This window comes from Pollicipes pollicipes, unplaced genomic scaffold, assembly GCF_011947565.3.
Source record: "Pollicipes pollicipes isolate AB1234 unplaced genomic scaffold, Ppol_2.1 Scaffold_7261;HRSCAF=8764_pilon_pilon_pilon, whole genome shotgun sequence".
In the NCBI taxonomy this organism is placed as follows: domain Eukaryota; kingdom Metazoa; phylum Arthropoda; class Thecostraca; order Pollicipedomorpha; family Pollicipedidae; genus Pollicipes; species Pollicipes pollicipes.
In genome coordinates this window covers 53,689,851-53,714,528 of record NW_023597054.1, presented here as the reverse complement: position 1 = coordinate 53,714,528, position 24,678 = coordinate 53,689,851, and the positions used below count along the sequence as shown (strand labels likewise).

Here is a 24,678-nt window from a genome sequence, read left to right as displayed (position 1 = left end):
CTCCATTAGCGGCCATGCAGCCGTCGGCGCGCCGGTGCGGCGACGTAGCCGGCCCCCTCCGTGCCGGCAGATGATCGGATTACCGGTGACGTCACGGGACGACCCGTGCCGCTCGCCGTTCACCTACGGCGCGGCCTGCATACGGGCTCGAGGTGGCCCGCACAGAGCCACGACCAGCGCGCCAGGCGCCTCCTCTGCACCGCTTCGCCCGCCGCGTCGACTGACGCCCTGACGGCACTTGACTAGGAGTGCTTAGGCGTGTTTCCTTAGGTGCCGATATGCATATCTACCGATCTATTTATATATATATATATATATATATATATTTATATATATATATATATATTCATATATATATATGTATATATATATATATATATATATTGTGTGTGTGTGTGTGTGTGTGTGTGTGTGTGTGTGTGTGTGTGTGTGTGTGTGTGTGTGTGTGTGTGTGTGTGTGTGTGTGTGTGTGTGTGTGTGTGTGTGTGTGTGTGTGCACCAATTCCATTCGATTCCGCCCCGACTCTAGCTGTAAGTCTTGACTCGGCTCCTACGTTAGCGCCATAAAGTTTTAAGTGGATTCGACTTCACCCTAACTCAGCCTGTATTGCCTCACCCTTAGTCAGAATCGAGCTCAAGCCTGGTGACGACAACACGTAGCCATAAAGTACTTAGGGGGCATCTCATCATCAGCGGCCACTTCTGGCCACCTGACGTCGGGGCGACAGCAGCCGGAGGTGAAGAGGACAGGAGGCGGCGGCGGGGGCGGGCAGTGTGTCGGATGACCGCCCCGAGCAGCCACTCATCTCAGAGTGGATCGCGATGGTATCGGACAGTTAATATCCGTGCGCCGGACGTCGGCAGTTTTTATCGGGCCGAGCAGGCGGCCTTAGTGGAGACCGGGCCGTCATCACGACCGGGCCATTGGCGCTCCCTCCCCCGCCGCCCGCGCCTTGGCACACCACTCCCCATTCGTCCCATTCAGAGCACCTTCAGAAGATGTAGATCTCTTGATGCCATCCTGGACACAGGAAAGCGGGAACTTGTTAGGAGGACGGAGCTCAAGGGGTTTTCATCAGTTTCTATGCGATCACCGCCGAAGGTTAGCAACCGGCAGATGTCATTCTTTTTTGCATTTTGAAGGTGAATAGACTGAACAAGCCAGGCATTAACACGCGCTCGTGTGGGGGGCAACTGACATTCCCCCCAATAGCATTTTCCGGAATGGTTTCTAAGTGCCGCAGCGTAGGCACGCCAAATTTTGCATAGTTGTAGACAATTGAATAACCGATTGTTTGACATCCCAAATTTAGATGTACTTGGTACAGTCGCTGACCTACAGCAGGTCAAATCCAGGCCATGGGTTCCGCGAAGTCAATTTATAGGGAATCGTTCAATCTGGTGCAACAACAGAGTGTTAAACGGAGTAATGCATCTTTGAGATACCTTCTTAGGCAACACAACCATTGAATAAGCAAATTCCATTGTCCTGGGGTCAGGTATGACAGTCAGAACAAGGTCAAAACCAACTTGTTTTATTACTCTAGGCCTTGCTGTATGGGATAGTTTCCGGTGCTCATTTCGAATTTATTGATAGCAGAAGCGACATCATACATCTTTCATGAACTTGTTAAAGGTCGCTATAGGCCCCGGACATGAAACGACCCAGGTCGACATTTTGTTTTTAGTAACATGATGCCTGGCGTAACTTTTGTCGCTTATTAAAATACAAGACTCAAAGCGTTCTTGTATGATTTTGGTCAACGTGACTTTTTAAAGGTCAAACAAGTTCACTGACCTTAAATGAGCATGTGAAATTTTGCTTAAAACAGACATTTAGGTTCTGGGGGAACTTTGGAGACCAACCTGGAGTTTGACCTTGTTTTACCCTATTTCATAGGCGCAGAAACATTTCAAAAAGTGGGGGGCCGAGCTCAGGGTGTACTTCAGGAACTTTTTCTGGAAAGCGAGCCCGATGACCGGCGGGGGGAGGGGGGTAGGGATGGAGGTTGCTATCCTTCTTTATTCAAATGTCATGGCTCCTATGCTAGATATGCATTTGGAGCTGTTTATCACTGGTGCACAATCTTGCCTATTCGACTCATCTGTCACTTGGCAAATAAGGCTATCCAGCTTTCCTAGATAATCTGTCCATTTTAACATTGTCTTTCCTGGGGAGGCGAAATTCCACGAGCGGGTAGGCTTTTTGGGTCATTAAGGGAGCATCCACCTCCACAGTGCAGATGCCAAAATACGGTTTGAATGTAGGCCGGTGAGAAGTTGGAAGTGGATCGCCGGCCCACAGTGCGACAGATTCTTCATGCGCCTTCATTTCGCTGGCTGCTTTTCAAGAGATCAGACTTGTCGCAGCATTTTAGGCGGAAACAAATTCGGGAGCTTAAAACTGCTAGAAACCATGTGACAAAAGCCATAAAACTGGAGATTCTCTTTTAAGAGTCAAGCCACATAATAACGCCATCTGTCATATGTTCCTTATCTAGGCCCTGTTCCTATCCGCCTTCGGTGGCCACTGCCCTGGCCCGGATGTCTCCCGCATGACTGACTGCGGACTGATCGCATGGCTGCTTTGTTGCATACTTTTGGACCAGCGTTACTACTACATGGTGTATGAAACACGTATTGGACAACCACAACAGTATCTTTTTCCGAGCTATCTTCCCTCACACCACACCATCGCAGAAAAATAGCCTCCGGGAATGTATACGATGTGCAATGCAATGTATATGATTTGATCTGCTTGTGTGTGTAGGCAGGAGCGTAGCCAGAGCCTTGCCAAGGGGGAACACAAGGTTGACAAAAGTCCATCTTATGGTGATCCCCCCCCCAAATCCCCTGATATTGCTTACTTGTTAACACGTGACAGCTTTCTTTGCTGTATTGCTATTTTTACCTTGTAACCAAGACAGAAACCAGGAGCTACCGTGAGCTCAATTCTGTTCGTGTTTTGAGGTCAATAAACTGCAAGTCAGGCGTTGAACGACTGCATGGAGTAAATCACCGGCGCTCTTAATTTACAATGGTTAGTTGACCCTTTCTAAGCCGATAGAATTCAGAAGCTTTATCAAAATGTTTTATCTGGGTTCTAAAGATATCGAGGACATCGCGAAGGGAGATCGATATGTTTGATCCAAATTTGGGGATGAAAAGTTGATTGCAGATCGAGTGGTCAACAATGTGTACTAACATGGCCAAGCCATGTTTGCCTGCAAATGTTCGCCATTCAGTCAGGATGAATTAGTGGTACAATTTATGTAACGTGTTTTTTAAATGCGCGCTCGCAAATCTTAGCAACAAAAACCTCGACACCAGGCGTTGCAGTCTCCATTGTCCGCGTAGTGTTGGTCCGGTAGTTAATATTTAGCCGTGTCCCACCGGTGGACAAAAATAATGACGCTTCTGAAGTGATTACCTTAAAACACGTTAATCGACTAGTAATACAAGTTATGTGACGTGATTTTGAGCATGTGGAACTCGAAAATTAGAAACACAAGCCTCGATCCCAGGCGTTGCAGTCTCCGTTGGCCGCGCAGCGTCGGCCTAGCAGCTAATATTAAGTTGTGGCCAATGGTTGGACGAAAATGACTACGCTTCTGAAGAAAAAATCATTGAGCGCTTCATGACATTAGATCTTACATTTAGAAGGCAGTCTGAGCACATACTTCACGAGTGCATTTTTTAGACTGATTAAAAGAACGGATTGGCCATTAAAACACCGCGGAGCGGGGCTGGGATCTGGTAGTTGAACTGAAAGAGTTAAGGCAAAATCTCTATTATTCGTGTTTTCGCAGCTATTTATCTATCCAGAAGACAGATTTACACGCGTTTGGGGGGTCAAATTGACACCCCCAAGGTTTTTCCGAAATGGTTTCCGAACGGCGCGGCGTAGCCGCGCCAAATTTTGCACATCTATAGACAGTTGGATAGCGGATCGCTTAACATCACAAATTTAGACGTACCTTGCAAGGTCTCTGACCCATGGCAGGTCAAAGTCAGGCCATGGTTTCAGCGAAGGCAATTTCTAGGGAATCGTCCAATCCGATACAATAACGGAGTGGTTGACGGAGCCATACATCTTTGAAATGCTTTCTTAGGCACCATAACTATTGAATGAGCAAATTACGTTAACTTAAGGTCAGATATGAAGGTCACGCCAGGGTCACAACCAACTTGATTTATTAGTCGACGGCTTGCTGTACGGGATAGTTTGTGGTGTTCATTTCGAATTTATTGGCAACAGGAACCGCATTATACATCTTCAATTGACTTTTTTATGTCAGAGAAGGTTTTTGACCTACGATGACCCGGGTCGACATTTTGTTTTAGGAACATACTGTCTAGAAATATCTTTGTCGCTTATTCAAATGCAAAACTCAGAGCAGTCTTGTATGATTTTAGTCACCCTGACCTTCAAAAAGTCAAACAAGGTCACTGACCTCAAATGCGCTGTTGTTCTTTTGCTTAGAAGCAGTTGCTTAGGTTCTGGGGGCATTTCGGAGACCAACATGGAATTTGACCTTGTTTGACCCTATGTGACCTGCAGGTCATGACCTAGGAAGCTCAGACTCTGACCTAAGTGAGTTCACGAACAGGTCAAGACACCTTGTCAATTTGGTGTTTCCAGCTTTCTTAGTTCCCGAGATCTCAGGGAGGTCAATTGACCCCCCAACCCGAGCGAAGGGTATCTAGCCGGCCACTCGGGCCTCATGCTAACACGGCGCCCGCTGTCTGGTGGCACTTGCAGTGACTGAAGCGGTTCGGTTTCACGCAGCCTGTAGCCCATGCCAACCTTATCCTTGCTCTCGAGGTTTTGGGCGGGCATGTTCAAACCTTTTAATGTAATTTGTTTCGCAAATCCATTCTGAAAAAAAATAAACGTTGTCAGGCAAACATGGCATGACCTTACTGATTTTTTAAATTCATTTCGACCAACCCGATTCAACAATAATGAGACCTCCACTCTACTCAACAATAATAAAACCCCTTATTTCCTTCCGGACAAGGGGCTTCTTGAAGAGAACGTCAAGGGTACATTACCGATCCCGGTCAGGGGCCGAAGGGCCATTCCGTCCCACCGCGGAGGGTCTTCTGGCTATCATTCTGGTGGCACGGGGCGGGATCTCCTGGTCGATCCGGAGGTCATTAGCAGGGTATATAATATCACATTGTTCTCATCCCTGACACGGGAGGCCTTCCGACCCGCGCAGTTAGCCTCGGATTCAGCACATGAACCCTTATTGACGCAACAAGATCCCTGATCACCGCAGGTAGTTCGATAGTTGTCACACAGACTCCAGTTCCATGTTTATCTGCGTTCTTCAGAGCTATTGAGTTCTCCCTGACTCTAGAGTGCAGATGAAATGGGGTTCCTTGTGTTAACATGGCTAACCCATGTTCGTCTTAAAATGCTCAAGACCCTGTGGGAGCTGAAGTATTGATGAAGAAAACTACGTAATATGGTGCTGAACATGCGTGCTCGCAAGTCATAGCAATAACAGCCTCGACGCCCGGCGTTGCAGTCTCAGTCCCTGAGATCTTAGGAGGGCCAAGCCGACCCCCGAGCGAAAGGTATCCAACCGGCGACCCGGGCGCGTGTTCAATGACTATTGAATAAACCGCCGGCTTCTACAGACATATTGAGAACACCATGAACTTACATAGTATATCGATGAAGGCAAAATTTTCAGGGCCGTGATTCGGCGTTCGCTCGCCAACAAAGGAACCCTGTTAGGCAGTCTGGGCCGCTGAAAGACACAGGGGCCCCTCATTGAATTAGGGGCCCGACAACTGTAAATTGCGAGCCCCAGCCGTATGCCTGCTTGGGAAACGGGGTCTCAGATCCAGACCGACACGGAGCCGACTGTCTGACACTGGGGATGCCTGACTGATACAGAGGCTCTCATCGACTCGGGCCCCTCAGGATCTCAGCCCCTGTGCTCCTCCTGTGCTCCTTCAGGAGCATGTACCCCCTGTGACCCGACCCTACTTGTGCTACTGCCCAACTGCCCAAGCCTCTGATGCAATAGTTCCCACGCCTGTGCACAGAGCGCGTCCGCCGTCTCTGACTGTGCAGGACGTGACTGCAGGATAAAATCCACCAGTATTTTTCAGCAGGAAAGGTTCAGAAAACCTGAGTTCAGCAGATGGACAACATGGTGGGTAGAGGGGGCTCAGTAAGGTTCAGCTAGAGCGGCGCTGCACAATCATCATGCTATGGTGGCTGTGCAGTGCCGCTCTACCATCATGGGCGCCTCAGAAGGGCCTCAACAGGGCCAGGGCCGGCGGGCCGACGAGCTCCGCCCGGTCGGCTGGGGCTCGTCGGGAGCGGCCGGTGTCTCGGGGTTCGGTTCGCTGCAGCGGTGACAGCGACAGACACCTGCTGGCGCGGCCATCATGGCGCGGGCGCCCGGTGCGGCGCTGACCGCCGTGGCGCGCGGCGCTGCAGTAGCGCGCCGTCCATACGCTCTGCATATCGGCTACTGCAGCGTGTGCGATCGCTGTCCAGGCGCCGCCTCGACCGGACAGCGAAGAAGGCCGTTCGGTGGCCTTGAGATGCCAAAGCAGCGGCTGGTCGGTGGCGCAGAAGCCAGCCTCATGTATTTATTGTTCCGCGATGAATGTTTGCGCAACAGAAGCTGTTTTTACTTTGCAAGTAGGCGTCGCCAGGCGGCACGGCTTCAAGGTTGACGCTGAGCCTGCCGATTTTAAGCAGGGATGATTTTGTAAAGAAAACTGTCTGCGTCATTGAAGCATATCGAAGGTGCCATACAATGCCTACGATGCACAGCTCCAAGCATGAACTTTCAGTAAAATGACAAGCGCGAGGACGTCTCGAGCTGTCCACTTGTCCCCGTGGTAACCGCCGCGGGTCTGTGGGAGCTAACTCCTGTGCGGGCGGCCCGGGCCACTCTGCCCGCCTCCTGCCTGCTTTAGTTGCTCTGCACAGAAGCGTGCCGCGCGCAGAGGCCACCGGATGAGGGCCGACTCGGACGTAACGCCGGCATGGCAGCCTCGGACCGGACAGGCCGCTCACGAAGCCTTTTTAAAACACGACATTGTTGGCCGCTGGCGCGCTACGTGCTGTTCTTCAAGCTTAGTCTCTTAAAAAGGAGAGCAACAATCCGGCGTCAGTGGAAAAGCAGTCCGACGGCTCGCAAGGGGACTTACCTCTTACTTACCGCGCCCGCTAACTTTGCCTGACGGCAGGCCTCAGGCGAGGCTTGGCGGTTGGCACAAAGCGTCATTTTGCGGTGTCAACGCACGACAGTCTTCGCTTGCATGACAGCGTTCATCAACTGCATATTCGCTGGATTTGACGTCCATACACATGCATAGTGGGATAGAACCAGCCGCGGAATAAATGGGTGGATGGATGGATGGATGGAAGAGCTGTTGTTTACTGCTTTCGACTCAATAAATCAATGTGACGCGTTAGGAAACTCAGGAGCGAGTGAGTGGTTCTGTTTTCTCCATCAAAGCTCGTGTCACAACAGTTGCAGCAGCCGCCTTATCTTTGACGACAAGCGCCGCGGACCGTCCTGCCCACCGTTACGATCTGGCGCAGCTGGCGGTAACATCCAGCCGCGCGGGCGGGCCGAGCGCGGCCCGGGCGTCATATCTCGTCGCCGGCAGCTGGGCACCACGAGCGCCGGCCGCTGGCGGCCACGCCCGACCTCCTCCCACGCCGACGATCCATCTCCGGAAGTGCTCGGGCTTCTCCTTTCCTCCGTCAGCCTTATTTCATGCCCATCAACTGGGCCTCGTCAAATGCATCCTGTACGATGGAGTGCGGCAGCAAAATGTTTCAGCCGCATGCATTAACAAAGAGCGTTACGGTGAATTTTTATGGAAGATTTTAAGTGAAATTTTATGGAAGACTCCTGGCAGGAAACGTAGTATTGGGTAAGTATTGGCAAACTCAGTATCACAGTTCCCTTCAAGCAGATTTGAGTGGCTGGTTCACAGCTTCATGGGAGACGTAAAATTTTTAATTAGTTTATATTTTTATTCATGTTTTCTTTATTTATCGGATATTTTAACGGTCTGTGAGTTTGCTACGGTTCTTGTAGTTGCATGGGATGTGTTCCGCTTCAACAGGGCGGGCTGAGGATACCAGACAGCGAGAGTCCGCCAGCTGCATTGTGATATTATATACGAGACAAAATCATGATAGACAAAACGTTCAAAATCGAAGTTGTGTGCATGACTGTTTGGCAAAACAATAAATGGTTTCATTACGTATCATCAGTTAAGGGCATCGAGCGATAAGGCAGCGTTGAAAATCATATGTTCCCAAACCTCTTTAAAATGCTAAAAACGGTTGGAATTTCTCCAAATGCACTAATGAGTTCAGAAACGGAACTTTTCCAAATAGGTGATGGGAGCTGTGCGGATTTCTTGTCAGTGGTATCTTCACGGCTCCCATAGGTCCAGTGGTAAAATAAAGCATTCAGACACATTGAGAAAGCAAGCGAACAAGCGCATTCATGCAGGGTTGATCGAATTCGACCTGGTCTCGGTTTTTCATTTGCTTGCCTGTTTGCATAGAATTCGTGAATTTCTCACAATGGAAAACACTAGTGCATCGACCAACAGTTCAACGTCATCGTTGGGTGATTATGCAGTGTTTGTGCGATGCCAGAATTTACGAAACAAACAGGATCGTTGGAGTGCTACGCATAGCTTGAGCGATGCTAAAACTCAAAAAGTTGATTTTTTATGTTTACCGGTGAGGTCTGGCGCGGAAGTTTGAGCACGGTCTGAAGCGCATGGGACAGCAGCTGCTGGTACATGCACGAAGGACCAACGTAACATTTACTTGTATTTGTGAGCTATTCATGAATGTAACCGTCATCAGAGTACTAGTATATAGACATTTCACGATTCTCTTGAGCTCTTGCTGCATTACGTATCGTGCTGAAAAAGAGAAGGACGAGGAAACAAGCCACTTTTAACAACTAAATGAACCACTGAAGCCACCAATACGAATGGTCAATACCATGAACGCTTCTCTTTTTATTGCAGCATTATGATTTCGTTCTTCCGTCCGTTTGTCATTCACAGATGCCAGGCATCGCTCGGTATTGGTGCCAGCTGGCCACATGACATTTGCGGCGCGGCCATGACATCGGAGTCGCAGGGTACCAAATTCGTCTGTACGGATTAGACGGATCAGACGTTGCCATTAAGGTCGCGGGTTTGTAATGGCGGCTCTCTTTGCGGCGCATATTCAGGCGCGTTGGACATTTCGCAGCTGAGGGTCGTGGCTAAAGGAACGAAAACGACTCCGCTGAGACACCAGCTTCACTTGTACTGGCGCTCATATCCGGTCTGGTTACAGCTAGTCGTGCTCCGTCGAGTGCACCAGCTCGACTCGCTAATTCTCTCGCGTCTGGTGTATCTCGCATATCCGTGTGGCGGATATTCGAAAGTGTGAAGGAATATTCGACATCCGGGGGCCTTAGCGACGTGGGACCGAAGCAATTCGACTGAGGCAAGAGCGTGAAATTGTATTGGCACACATATGCGTTCTGGTGTGCAGCTGGCCGCGCACTGTCGAGCACAGTGCACGAATCAGTTAATTATCGTTCATTTCGTGTGATAAGTCAATAACAGCTCGAGCCGGATCTGCCAGATTTAGAGGGCAGAAGCTGGCAATGAAGTCTCCGGAGAATACTGGGCAAAAGGCGTCCTAAGAAGTTTTAGGGTTGTCAGACGCTACTGCCACATCTAAGTGGTAAACAGGCATGGTCCCCACCGAAATGGGACAAGGTTGGGTTCTGTCTCCTTATGTATGTTTTCATGATAGTTGTAATTCACAGATAAATGTTGTAGCTTTATGGTAATGTTTTGTGGTTATGGAATATGTGTAACTTGTCCCATTTCCCCCCCCCCCTCCAAAGCACATGCCTGGTGGTTAGCTGTTTTGGAATGGCACCACAATGCGGAGTGAGTGTGTATCAGCAAGAATGGGTGCATAGTACCTCCGAAAGAACGTCGCGGTCAGAATGGTCAGCTTTCGCTTGAAATAAATTGGCTCTACTTGTACAAATTCCTTGGGACTGAAAATATGCCTCGATTAACTCATCTTTGACATCCGTGCAAAGAAGTAATGTACTACATGTACGCTCTCGAACAATGCGCGAATAACAACTCCGAAGAATTTCAGGGACGAACCAGACTAACACATTGTTTACTCAAGCCAACCCGCGTCAGTGTAAAATGACTCCCTCGTCACAGACAGTGCCCAAATAAGACGGCCACGCTGGCCACTTCCTGACCCAAACCCGCAGTGTGGGGCTGTGCCGGACTCCACTGTCGCCGCGTCCGTGACAGCGGCAGGCGGGGCGTGACAGCTGCCTCCGTCCACCGGGTCGCTGCTAGTAACGAGCGGACGTGACGGTGACCCCGGCCGACCCGGCAGACCACGGTCAGCCGGAGAATTTTGCACCGGCATGTCGTCGTTGTTAATGATGGAACGGAGCGGGGGCGCCGCTGTCAAATTACTCCAGAATCAGGCGCAACTGCAGCCTGAAGTGCCTAGGAATGCAATTAGCCGACGCTCTCAACGCTGGTCAGACGTGGCCTAATGGCCACTGTAAATTACCGCGTGGCGACGGAGCCGCTCTGAGATCAGACGTCCAGCCATTTGAGCCATTCCATGCCGAGGCCCTCTAAGCTGTCCCACGCAGATGTCATCCAAGCTGTCCCACGCAGATGTCATCCAAGCTGTCCCACACAAGTGGCATCTGAGCTATTTCACACCGAGGTCATCTGAGCTATCCTACACCGAGGCCATCAGAGCTGTCCCACACCGAGGCCATCTGAGCTGTCCTACACCGAGGCCATCTGAGCTGTCCCACACCGAGGCCATCTGAGCTGTCCTACACCGAGGCCATCTGAGCTGTCCCACACCGAGGCCATCTGAGCTATCCTACACCGAGGCCACCAGAGCTGTCCCACACCGAGGCCATCTGAGCTGTCCTACACCGAGGCCACCAGAGCTGTCCCACACCGAGGCCATCTGAGCTGTCCTACACCGAGGCCATCAGAGCTGTCCCACACCGAGGCCATCTGAGCTGTGCCACACCGAGGCCATCAGAGCTGTCCCACACCGAGGCCATCAGAGCTGTCCCACACCGAGGCCATCAGAGCTGTCCCACACCGAGGCCATCTGAGCTGTGCCACACCGAGGCCATCTGAGCTGTCCCATACCGAGGCCATCTGAGCTGTCCCATACCGAGGCCACCTGAGCTGTCCCACACCGAGGTCATCTGAGCTGTCCCATACCGAGGCCATCTGAGCTGTTCCACACCGAGGCCATCTGAGCTGTCCCATACCGAGGTCATCTGAGCTGTCCCACACCGAGGTCATCTGAGCTGTCCCACACCGAGGCCACCTGAGCCGCTCACACAGATGCAATCCAAGCCGCGTCACACAGACGTCATATCAGCAGTTCCACTTCGAAACCATCTGAACCGTGCCCCAGCGGAGCCATCTGAGAAGTCTCTGCACAATGACCATCTGGGCTGTCCCCACCAAGGCCATCTGGGCTGTTCCCACCAAGGCCATCTGGGCTGTCCCCATCAAGGCCATCTGGGCTGTCCTCACCAAGGCCATTTGAGCGATCTCCTTACACGGTGTGGCATCGTGGTCTGCGGAGAAAATAATAAAGTGTCGTTTGATTGCGACCTGACCCCAAAAATGCGTCATGATTTGTAAAGATCGTGTCTTTTAATTCGGTTATTCGGTTGGGCCAAAGCTTCACCGATTGTCCCCTAAATCGACTTGAGAATAGGTCTGACGGTTAAAGCAACATAGCGCATGCCTCATCTGCTAAGCACACAACCATGATTTAGCGTTGCATGATGGATTGACAACTCTGCTATGAGCATGTTTCGATGAGCTCTGGATGCCTCAACACGGACCCAGACCAGACAGGTCTGCTCAACGCATACCGCGCCGAATACGCATATATGATAAGTTTTGTCCAAACACAGGTTTAGCCAATGCAAAAAAACGGTCAATCGATTACCCAAGAATAGCGCGTTTTGAAAATAGCCGATGTCACTGGTTTCTAGGCACAGAGCGCAGTTTTAGCCCGTGTACTACAAAGCCATGTCCGCCACCACAACCACATATGCGTGCGCGCACGCGTGCGTATTTCGGATCACCATCCTGCGCTGATACTGATCCCTCAGTCGCTCGCTCAGAATGGCTCAAACAATTTGTCTGCTGCCCACGCGCCAGCCTCAGCAGGTCCGATTCTGCAGCGCGCCGGAGACGGCGGCTGGGCGTCGTGGGCGTGTGCCAATGATTGTCGCGAGCGCACTACCAAATAAGGCCGAGTCGGTCGGGGCGCGCGCGCTGCTATGCCCCAGTCACGCCGCTGCGCTCGCTGCCTGACTCATAGCACGGCCGCAACCGGCCCACCCAGCGGCCCAGCCCGGCTACGAGCCCGGCCACCGGCGCCGGCCGGCCGCCCTCCGTCCTGCTCACTCATGGTATGCTGCAGCAGAACTCTGCACGAAACTGGCGCCGACAGCCGTTATGTAGGAGGCTTCGATGCACTTAACCTTTCAGCGGCTCGTTGGCACTTGATGCTGAGCTGTATGGCTCTTCTGTCATTTTGATTTGTGAGCTGTATGGCTCTCGAACCGATGCAACAACTACCATTTCGCTGGAGCACCAATCAAGCCGGAAATCCTTCAAATAAGCGATGCAAGTGCGTTCCATCGATGCATGAGTGTTCATGTCATCAAAGGTCATCTTTAAAGGCCAATTCCAACGTTGAAAGCAAAACTCAGGGAGGGTTGTACGGTGAACTATGGCCATTTCTCATTTATCGACCATAATGTCCACCACCGAGCTGTACATGCTCGCAAGCTCGCGACGCAGTGTTTGGGTACAGCCGCTTTCACTCAGCGGCCGTCACTGTTCGCCTTCGACCTTGAATCCAGTGCCCAGTCTGATTTCCTGATGATAGCGACACCGCCCCACCCCGCCCCCTTCCCTCCTCGCCCAGACAGGCTTTGCACCGCCTCCAAACTGGGGCATCGCAGGCTGGAATGACAGGTGGACTGTCAGGACTCTGCGCCGGCGGCCGGCGGCTTCTGAAACAGCCCGGCTCACCAGCTGAACAACGCTCGGGCCTAACGAGCTGCCTTCAAGTCGGCCACTCCAGCACAGAGGGCGGGGTCAGCCTGCCGAGCTGCCACAAGTCGACCCCAGCACAGAGGGCACGGTCGGTCTGCCGAGCTGCCACAGGTCGACCCCCGTCCTGCGAGCTGCCATAAGTCGACCTCAGTGCAGAGGGCGCGGTCGGTCCGCCGAGCCGCCACAAGTCGACCCCAGTACAGAGGGCACGGTCGGTCTGCCGAGCTGCCACAAGTCGACCCCAGCACAGAGGGCACGGTCGGTCTGCCGAGCTGCCACAGGTCGACCCCCGTCCTGCGAGCTGCCATAAGTCGACCTCAGTGCAGAGGTGCGGTCGGTCTGCCGAGCCGCCACAAGTCGACCCCAGTACAGAGGGCACGGTCGGTCTGCCGAGCTGCCACAAGTCGACCCCAGTACAGAGGGCGGGGTCAGCCTGCCGAGCTGCCATAAGTCGACCCCGGCACGGAGGGCGCGGTCGGTCTGCCGAGCCGCCACAAGTCGACCCCAGTACAGAGGGCACGGTCGGTCTGCCGAGCTGCCACAAGTCGACCCCAGTACAGAGGGCACGGTCGGTCTGCCGAGCTGCCACAAGTCGACCCCAGCACAGAGGGCACGGTCGGTCTGCCGAGCTGCCACAAGTCGACCCCAGCACAGAGGGCGGGGTCAGCCTGCCGAGCTGCCACAAGTCGACCCCAGCACAGAGGGCGGGGTCAGCCTGCCGAGCTGCCACAAGTCGACCCCAGCACGGAGGGCACGGTCGGTCTGCCGAGCTGCCACAAGTCAACCCCAGTGCGCAGGGCGGGGCCGTGGCATTTAATCGTCCGCGAGTTTGACGCAACACACGCGCCGTCTGTGGCTGTGTCTGGTTGCAGACGCATTACGTTTCCGCGCTCATTTCCGCCCTCACTGGTTCCGTCGTAACTGGCGTGCGTGGTGAGGGCGACTGGGCCCCGGCACGGGAGGGACGCTCGTGCCGGCTGACCTCGCGGGTGGCTCGAAGCATGCCAGAACTATTCGCGTATACACTCCCACTTCCAAAAGCCGGCCTGTACTTGTGCACTCGCAACATCGTCAGCCATAGCAGAGTCGAAGTTCGCCATGCATCAGGACATATTTTACCAATCTGCCAGAACGCAGGCCTGACCTTCTGGGCTTCCACTTTACCTCGCTTTTTTGCGTTGGGGTGAACGCTTGGGTGACCAATCTTGTAATTTTTTTCATCTCTCCATTTTCGGCGTACTCCTTTTGATGCTTTCATTCCTTCAATTTCGAGCTTGTCAAACATGTTTCTTCACACCAGCTGATTGAGACCCTCTGACCTTGGGCTTTGTTCCGGCTAAGCAAGCTTAGCTGCTTTATCCAGCTGTGCCCTTAACTGCTCCATCAAAGCGTGGATGGCAAACGGTTCTATCAAAGCTCGGGTGCTTAACTGTTCCATCAAAGCTTGAATGCTGAACTGGTCCATCACAGCTCGCGTGCTTAGCTGTTCCAGCTCAGCACGTGAGCGGCTTGATGAAAACCCAGCTTAGTGGTGAAGGGCCATCAAGTGATAGCGCACGCCAGGCAGCCCAGATTTGCAACGCTCCATCCGCGAGCATGCAGGCCTCGCAAGCTGAGCCGGTAGAACCCTGCGCGAGCGCTGGTGCAGGCAACCGCGCTCAACAGGGTAGATGGAATAGTGGGGTATTACTATCTTGGGGGAATCGCTCAAAATCACTTACAACGAATGCGCGAGCTTATTATTGGCCGTGCATTACCCTTGACTGTGCACCTGTCACCAAAAACACGTAAGAATTAATCCACTTCCATGGAGCGTCTAATAAACGACAGCTTCGCCTGCGTTGAAAAAGGATATCATTTCCCATTACGCGCGGTAGCGACAGTAAGCCTGCTGGTGCTTGCCCAATTAGTTCCAAGCCGCACTGAATTCGTAGCAAACCTGACGACCAGTCTCTGTGGCGGCTGACAGCTGCTGGCGTTGGTATCGTACGGCGGAGGTGTGCGATGTGTCCAGAATCAGCTGCTCTGGGCGCACGCGACAGCCAGCTTCTGCGCCGAACGCGCGAGTCGGACACCTGGAGTCGGAGTCCGCTTCCGAAGGGAAAATGGCAACTGGCATGGCATGGAAAATGGCAACTGGCAATGGCAAATGGCCGCATCACTGCGGATCGGCTGTTTTCAACGCCGCTCAGCAAAACCCTGTTCCGAGGTGAACTTGCGGCTAAAATACTCTGCATTATTAGCGGGTGCGGGCAGGACATGCAGGTAGCATCACAGAGATACCATGAGGTGACGCTCCGACGCCGCCACCGTTCAACTGTTGAATATCGTAGGGTGCTGAGATATCGCTGAGAGAAAGGCACATCATTGGTCCCAGACCAGCAAGCTTTCCTTTCCTGTGAGCTTTACCTCTTTCGGAGTTAAATTCATGCAAGGTGGTCGATGCCACGACGTTTTGTATTTTGTTTATCCGTCAAGATATTCTGGACGCACACGAGTAACGCCCGCGTCCAATGCATTGATGTGGTTATGATTTATTGTGGTAACAGTTGCACGACGAAGCATTTTGTTGAACGTTTGTTGATTTAAATAGAAACGTCTGCAAAACTTATTTACTGTCGTCTACATGATTAAACTTGTTCTCAGACACATGCCTGGAGTTCCAAACAAGCTCCCAGGATTCGATCCCATAGGATCCCATAAACATGGCATCCTATGGCATCCTGGATTCAGCCTCACGTCTGCCCATAATCAACTCATCGCTGCCTCCATTATGCATATATTAGCCACGTTTCAACCTATATAGCTCTAAATGTGGAGTGACGCGTACTTCGTACGACACAGCGTCACTCAGTTGGGATGGCCGGAGGCATACACGATTAACATCGCATCCGAAACGATGCCATTGTCATCTGACAAGAACCGCAACCACGTACGCTATATTCTGTATATGAACGTTGATACACTGAAGCGGTAAGCAAATATACACACAGATGTAATTAAAAGCGTCTGCGTTTTACATTACTGGTGCGTCTGACACATTTGCGTATTGCGTGAGACAGCGCGTAAAAAGCTCCAGGTGCGGCAGTGGTTTTCTGACCTTAGCGCCGGTGCTCCGGTGTCGGTCAGCTGTACCAGCACTGTCCCAGACTCGTTTCACGACTGCAATGAGGAACGCGTTCGGCGGACCCCTTTGCTGACCTCGGAGGCCGCAGCCGGTTGGTCGGGCGATGCCACTGCCCTCTACAATACGTGTCCTTGTGCTGTCCTGACATCTGTTGGTTGGTGTCCTACAAGTGGCTGAGGGTAAAATTGTTGCAGCATCAGACCATAAGGTTGCAGCAGAGATAATTTGCTCCCCGCCCGGCGGAGACGAAGGAGTGGAGAGGTATATTGTGCGGTGTACCAAAAAGTCCGTTCTTCTATCCTGCTAAATGCCCGTTTGGAATGCGAGCGTAGGAAACCTACCGTAACTACCAACTGATTGCAAACGAGCCAGCACGTACCAGCAAATTCGGCCGGCCTGAGGTAAAATGGCGGCCATAATCAGGCATACCCATAATGTTCACGCCGTGCTCGCGCGCAGTCCGCTCCTCATCACGTGGACATTTGTTCCAAGACCGAAGCTGTGTCTATCTGCGTTGTGCCAAAGACGTGTTTTACCGTACATTTGGAAAGGGGAGCTCCTTACAGTAAACCTCCTAGGTTCCTGCTCAGCTCCCATAACCTTGCAGACATGTCCCGTATCTTGGAGAGAAATTGGGCCACATCAAACGGAGTCGGATGGTCATTCCATTCTACCTCGGTTTTAAGTGGCGGTGCAAGTCCAGAGCGTGTGCGCCCAGAGCTACAGGAATACAGCAGAACCCTCACCTAAACAGCTCTAAATGGCCCCTTCTCTTGTGACAGAAGCCATAGTAGGTGAACACGGGGAAGAGAAGGCGTGGGTTTTTTGTATCAAAGAGTGCCGAGAGATTCTGGTTAAGGCCGTGCTGCTACCTTTAGCGTATCCCGTTCCCATGAAAACAATATTCGCCCCATGTTGATCAATGTGCTGCAGCCGAATTATGGCCAAACCAGATTTGTGTTATCTTAACATATTTTCTGAGCTTCATACAAGCGATGGCTGTAAGCCAGTTTGCTAATGCTGACATTGCACGAGTTGTCAACGGCCTTTAACCGCTGTATTCCGGGAGTTTCAAAGTAGAATTGAGTGCGCCAGCTTCAAATCACTGCTACTGGCTTCGGGAACGGCGACCGTACAGATTGTTGGACCAGGGGCGTTCCAAGCAGAGTGAGATGACCACAAAGTGTGGTGCCAACGAGCCGCTCATTGAATTCGCGAGGCGGGTACAGCCTGGTTAAAGAATTCTGACAATTATGTTGCTTTTTTCAATGCCACATAACTGTGATTGAGTGGTAGGGGAAGAAATCGTCTTGTGTCCGCCCAAAACAAATTTCGTTAGAGGGAATGTATTTAACTACAAAGTATTGCAGACGGTATCATCATACACAACAATATTTATCTTCAAAACGAGCACACCCCTGTTATTGCTCATCTCCAAACCTTCAGTTAGAATAAGTATTCTTGAAACTCATACAAACAGTGTATTTTTACAAACGTGCTGGTTAAACACTAACGCTTTTTACTAGAGTAGTTAGCTATGAAACATTTTACTGAGCCGTAGGTTTCTTGAGGCAGCTCAGTCATAGAGCGGCAATACATTTTGTTCAGCGCTAAGTTTTCTTTATCCGCTAAAAATCGGAAATCCTTGCGTGGCAAACGACTTGCAGCCTTTTTGAGGCACTAGTTTGTTTTTTCACTGGACCATTTTGACCACTTATAGCTGCTGCCGGTAGTCCCCAGGGCCCAGACACGTAATAATTTCTAAACCAGCCCGCGAGAGAAATGTTTATGTCACGCTTTAGACCAGATCAGACCACTTTGTGTAGTACATCGCGATCAAACATCCTCCATCTGATTAGCAGATTAGCTGACGAGGTTGGTTGCGAGCGGCATAGCGGCATTACGACTCACTCTCTGAGCCCCGGGGCAGTACTCACTGGTCCGCGGTGCATATCATTCATCCCACGACGAATCAGGCTACTCGTGTCATCCACAAGATATGTGGACTGGTGCGACTTTACGCGTGATCCCTGCTGCGAAATGACCCATTCCCAGCTCGAGACGGACGGCTCTGCGTCATCTAACATCTATCAGAACAGCAAAGAATATCAGCTCTCTTTCCGGAATGATGCCAATTATTTGTTGCATGAGGAGTCACAACATATCGTTGAACAACAAAAACGTACTGTCGCGCAGTTTTTCTGGGTCAAACTTTCGTAATCCAGCTTGCACCGGTCCCTCGCAATATCGCGTTATGCTGGCCACGATCCCCCAGCGCCCGACTGTCCGCTGGTGTGAGAGCCCTGGTGTGGGCTGCCCGGAGCCGCGCCCCGGGCACGTGTCCCTCGTCACAGGTCAGCCGGTGGGCCGCCCGCAGCTGCGCCTCGGGCACGTGTCCCTCGTCACAGGTCAGCCGGTGGGCCGCCCGCAGCTGCGCCTCGGGCACGTGTCCCTCCTGACAGGTCAGCCGGTGGGCCGCCCGCAGCTGCGCCTCGGGCACGTGTCCCTCCTGACAGGTCAGCCGGTGGGCCGCCAGAAACTGCGCCTCGGGCACGTGTCCCTCCTGACAGGTCAGCCGGTGGGCCGCCAGGAACTGCGCCTCGGGCACGTGTCCCTCCTGACAGGTCAGCTGGTGAAGCACCGTTACAGAAGAATACGGTGACCTGGTTCATGACAGCGACCCTCAGTGAACAGTTTGAGACTGGTCGACGTATTCTGCATTTTGCATGTTACTGTTCCACTTGGTGGCTGAAGTTTGTGTGGTGTGATTTAGAGACCGCATAGCCGGGATACTTTCGCAAATAATTTGAGTTCAGATTGGCGTGGAATTTTGTTGGAGCGTGTCCCAGGATTAGATACAAGTATAGCTTGAATGATAAACAGGATTGCGACTTAGAATGTAAGAATAGGCTTAAAGTCTTGGTGGTTGCGTTCACTAAAATATCATAGACTTGACGGGATGTGGTGGAGGAATTCAACATCATGAAAAGGATAGGCAAGGTAGATCTGCCTGGAACAGTGGAAATTAGGTGGACACTTAAAAAAACCAGATTCACTTAGCAAAAGCTCGGAGGAGAACAACAAAGAAGCAGATGTCATTCAGTCAGAGTAGTGAATCATTGGAATGGACTGTCAAACGAAGTTGTAGGAAGTCCCTCTCCTCCAACATTAAAGATAGTTTGGTGAAGCTCCATCGGTCTAACGATCTACAGCTCAATTCAGGCAGATTAGGTGGCAAAAATAGTTTCGAGGGTGTGCGTGGACCTTGAGACAAATCAACCTCGATGGGCCCTTGTGGCCCTTTGCTGGCCAGATGTCTTTACGTCTTCATGCCTTTATACAAATAATTACAACACATTCAGACCAATTCACGACCATGAAATCGAACATAGCACCCTTAATCGTCACTTTGTGGTGTGAAATGCCTTATTACCCGGGATTCGCCGGGCATCCCTGCCGGATACTAGCATAATAATAAAATCAGTGATGCCTCCTCTTAGGCAGTCGTCAATCGACACGGGTCAATAGCGAATCAGTCAGAGTTCACCGTTGCGTAACCCAGAAATCATCAGGCTCATTGCAGGTTACTGATATGCAGACGTTTCCGTATGCCTTATGAGTGTTATGAATGAGCGTGATTGACCTTTGACCTTTGCCTGCTGTGAAGCACTTCAATCAAGGCTTCACTGCCTGTAGCCATTTCTAACCCGCTGCAGCTCTGATGCAGATGGAGGAACTCCAAAATGATGTTGCAGTTGAAGTGGCATACGTAACTTCCATGCTTATTAAAAGTGTTGAGATATGTAACTCGGTGAGGATGATGTCCAGATATACCCATGTTGTCACGCTCTTCGTCGTTCGTCCACGCTGAAGTTCGAAAAGAAATTCTGGTTGCTATTAAATTATTTATTGTTCTTCGACTTCCAGTGAATCAGCCACGATAGAATGTACACCACCTATATATTATCATCGACAGTCATCGTTATAGCTCCAGAGAGAAGACAGTGCACTTACGTGGTGCCAACACATTAAAACACCTACATTTTTCATGTCACAGACGATAACTTAACCTTTTAGCACGAAGATCGGGCGTAAAGTTAGTGAGATCAACCGAGTTAAACAGATGGACCCCCGTCATTCTGTTGGCAATCAGTATCATCCCGTAACAAGAGGAACACTTCGATATGCAGAGTAGGGATATGGCCGAGGATATGCTAGCTCCATGATTCGGGCAATTGATATTGTCGATCTGAGGTCCAAACTGTTGGTGCTCGGACAGCTGAGCATGTTATTATTTTATATACAACAGGATAGATTAACAACCTGGTAAGCGAGGCAGCATACGCCGAGGTACACTTAGAGAGGCTACCCTAAAAGTTATAGGAGAGCTATGTGTGCATGTTTCCACATAAACGACACCCTGGAGACAGGTAAGACGCTCCGCTGACAGGTAGAACGCACTCACAACGCTGCCGCATCGCTCAGACGATCCGGCAGCAGCCGACAGCATCACAGCGCTGGCGCAGCCGAGCCCTCCCAGCTCCTCTCGCTCGATGACGACGCACAAGCTGGATCGAACGGGCGGTCGCCAGGTCAGCCTCGCCGGCGGGCATCCGACACCCTCGGGGGCTCCCGCGCGCCGGAGGGGGCCCGCGCTAATCGGCGCCTTCTCGTGCGGCTGCTGTGATCGGCTAACAGTGGGGCGGATTCGCCAGAGACTGTACGGTCCCAGCTTCGCTGGCTGCCGTGATTGCGCGCGGATGTTTTGAGTTTCAGCTTTGATCCGGCAGTTTGGCATCGGAACACACCGTCACATTACTGGAACGGCAGTTAAGTTATTCGCGGAAAACAGCGACGTTTCCAGCCATGCGTGGCGGAATCAAAGCGGCGATGTTCGCGGATGAAACGGGCACCAAGAACCGGGGCCGACGCGAGACGAACCCTGCTTGTGCATGACGAGCTGGCCACGTTCAGGTCAGTGCATTCTGCTCCACGTTCACACACCACATGAAGTTTACAGGCTGGTCCGTTGAGAACACATGTTCGCTGTGCAGCCACGAGCACAGGAGCACACATTTAGCCTGCATGCACCACCATGACAATACGCGTGGAATGTTATAGCAGTGAGACGTAGCAGGGCGATGGGCGCCTTCCAGGGCCAGCAAGGGTCAGCCGGCACCGCAGCGGAGCCAGCCAGCGGCGTTGGCGGGCGCGCTGCCGCCGTCCAGCCCACAGCGGCTCCGGTCGACAGGGGCTCTCCTGATTAACAGCACCGGGAACGCACGATCCAGCCAGAACGGCGCGCTCCACGGAGATTGAACGCCGCGCCGGACACCCGTGACCGCGGATCACCGGAGGGCCGTCGCCAGCTGCCCAGCGTGACATCCGTCGGTGCCGCCGTTCTGCACGACTCTCACCATCCGCAGGCCATCACATACAGAGCAGCCGCATACAAAGTCTCGAAAAATAGACACCGGGTACGCACAGCGGGACAGATAGCCAGTGTCAGTCACGGCATCGGCGCTGTCCGCGGCGGCCGCGGCCCGCCACACACACAGAGGCCCATGCGAGCGCCTACCTACACCACCCTGGCCAGCACACTCAGTGAAGATTAATACGCTTCAAAACCCTCTATTCGGTTTGGTGCCCATACAAAAGGTGCGTTCAGATGCAAGTGAAGTGCAGATCTACGCTCTTCTATCGGTAATGAAACCGGTTCCCCGAGTCGAGATTATTTGGAAGACCTTGTGAACCATTTGACGAGATAATGGGGCATCGACCGCGTCCGAATCGCTTTCGGTCCGATGCCGGCCGTTCTGTGCGGGCTGCGCGCTCGTGATCACCCGTAGCCACGGCACCGCAGCGTCGGCAGTTGGGAAGGTCCGCGGCGTCACCGCGCTGCAGGTCCGGCCGCCGGCCGCCGTCCCCGCCCGGGGGCAGGTCGCAGGTGACGCCCCGCTCCCCGACGAGGACAGAGGGGCGGAGGGGAGCGAGGGTCGCTGCAGGGAACGGCCGGGCGTGGGGGTGGGGCTGCAATAGATGGCCGCTGCCCGTCTCCCTCGGCGGACAATGTCAACACAATATCGTGCGGAGGACCAACAGTGCGCCGGCCGGCCGGCGGGGATTATACAAACGAGTCTCGGATATCCCCGCTGGAAGTCGTCCAATCTGACCGCGGCCGAGGCCGTATTGGGCCGCACGCGACGGCACGAGATGGCGCCACGGCCCGCCATCAACAGGGCCAGCTATCAGCCGTCTTTGCCGGAAATGAACGTAGCGTCAACGCGAATAACCGCAAAGGTTACATCACCCAGCCGCGAGATATAGCCGACACTTTTCAGTTGGTCGCGCCGGTATATGGCTATGATCCGCCGCGGCTGATACCAGCCACATGGGAGACGTTCCCTGTCGCCGGAAGAAGATACGACGCGCGACAATGTCTCCGGCTGCAATTTCGCGTCGCCGCCCAGCCGCCAGCGGCCCGGCCGCTGGCAGCTCCGTGTGAATCATCTGTCGTAAACTCCTGGTAACAAATCCCTGTCATCCGCTGTGTCTTAATAGCTCCCACAGCGACCAATTTAGCCGGCTGCTCGTCGGACAGGCGCACTTATGAAACAGCTTTGAAGTTTGAGCCACCCGTAACGAGGCCAAACAGAGACACACGACTTCCGGCGAGCGAAAACGGCAGGGCTGCCGACTTGGCTACCTCTGAAATTCGAGGCGATTAAGGGGTGGGACGATACTGAGCGCATGTTATGCGCTTATCATGGGTTTCAGGAAAGGTCATCTCATGCAGGTGTACATATAAAATGTGATCCGGAGATTACTGAGCCAGCTTTCAACACGGATGATGCCTAGTTTTGTCGACGCTGTCCTCTGCCGTGCATTTCAGAGGTGGAGTTTTCAAGGCTCCCGCAAGCGAATTGCTGATTATATGTACATAGCACATTTTGGATATGTATATAGTATACCTGATATTTGCAAGGTATGTAGGCTTTGTCCAACCGTCTAGAATTATCTTAGCAGCTTCCTCCCACAGGTCAGTTTGCAGTGAGATATATGAAAACCGGAAAGATACGTAATGGATAAGGATGGATGAAAGATAAGAAATTTCAAAATGGTGATGTTCCAGTCGGGGCCTTTGGCATGACGATGGTTAACAGCCGACCTGAGACCCCCATGGCTTCGATTCCAGCCCGAGATCTTTAGAGCGGCAGACAACGGTCGCTCAACCGCACGGCCGCACTTCCGGTTGCCACACCAGGTCCCACCAGTGGCCAACAGTGAAAATCAGGATCCATAGTTTACAACGTGCTGCATTTAGCTGTGCGTTAAGCTCCCTGACATGAGCCTAAAGCACGGGAACTCCGCAATTTTGTCTGCGAGTCTCGCCGCTCTGGAACGAACGCTCACGCACTTCGGCGCCGGGCAGAGCCGGGTTGGATGGCAGGCGACAGGACCTATCAGGACGCGACGAGGCGCATCTCAGCGTGTGTCGGTGTTGGGATGTTCATCTGTGCACGTGCGCATGGTGTAATCGTCAGTGTGCGTGTGTGTTGTGCTACCGTACGCGTTCGGGCACGTTCGTGCCCCGTCAGCTGTTTTCGACGCAAAAGTCCTGTGCAGTGGGTATTACTTCCTGCGCTGCGCCGGGCGCCGCACAGCGTTGCCGTAGTAAAATAACTCCTCTCCTGTGTCAGTACGTAAAGGTTAAGTAAATACTGACTGAGTCACAGTAGCCTTACAACTAGTTGGGCGATGCCGGACATGCGAGAGGACCACCGACATTCTGCTGCTGAAGCCGTTTTGTTTTCCCTCGCGGTCATCCCTGGCAAAGTCGAGAGTTCAGGAGCGCACCCTGTAGACGGGGCGACCGGCCAGGACGGCGGCTCCGCGGCATCGGGCAGCCGTCCATCCGCAGCTGTCCGATGCTGTCCAGAGCTGTCCAGAGCTGTCCGGTGCTGTCCGGTGCCGGCAGGTGCGGTCCTCTAATATCCGGTGCCGTCCAGCGCCGCCCGGTATCGTCCAGGCACCGGAGTCCGCCTCAGGTGGCCCAGTCTCCAGCTGAACGGCAGCTCGGCGCACCGCCGCGTCACCGACGCTCGCTCCACTTACGCGCCGAATATCTGCCGGAGAGAGGTGGCCGGGGTGAAGGCGCGTGTCAGGGGTCGCCGAATATCTACCGGAGAGAGGTGGCCGGGGTGAAGGCGCGTGTCAGGGGTGGCCGAATATCTGCCGGAGAGAGGTGGCCGGGGTGAAGGCGCGTGTCAGGGGTCGCCAAATATCTACCGGAGAGAGGTGGCCGGGGTGAAGGCGCGTGTCAGAGGTCGCCGAATATCTACCGGTGAGAGGTGGCCGGGGTGAACGTCGCGTGTCAG

At 52.8% G+C, this 24,678-nt stretch overlaps 1 protein-coding gene across 1 annotated transcript in view; it reads right to left on the bottom strand.

Moving 5' to 3' along the window:
• The window catches only part of LOC119111619 (CAP-Gly domain-containing linker protein 1), a 45,155-nt gene extending 28,820 nt beyond the window's left edge, over positions 1 to 16,335 (bottom strand). The window contains exon 1 of the mRNA XM_037235427.1: positions 16,274 to 16,335. The gene's annotated coding sequence lies outside the window, so the exon portion shown is untranslated. The remainder of the gene's footprint in view (positions 1 to 16,273) is intronic.
• Positions 16,336 to 24,678: the final 8,343 nt, after the last annotated feature.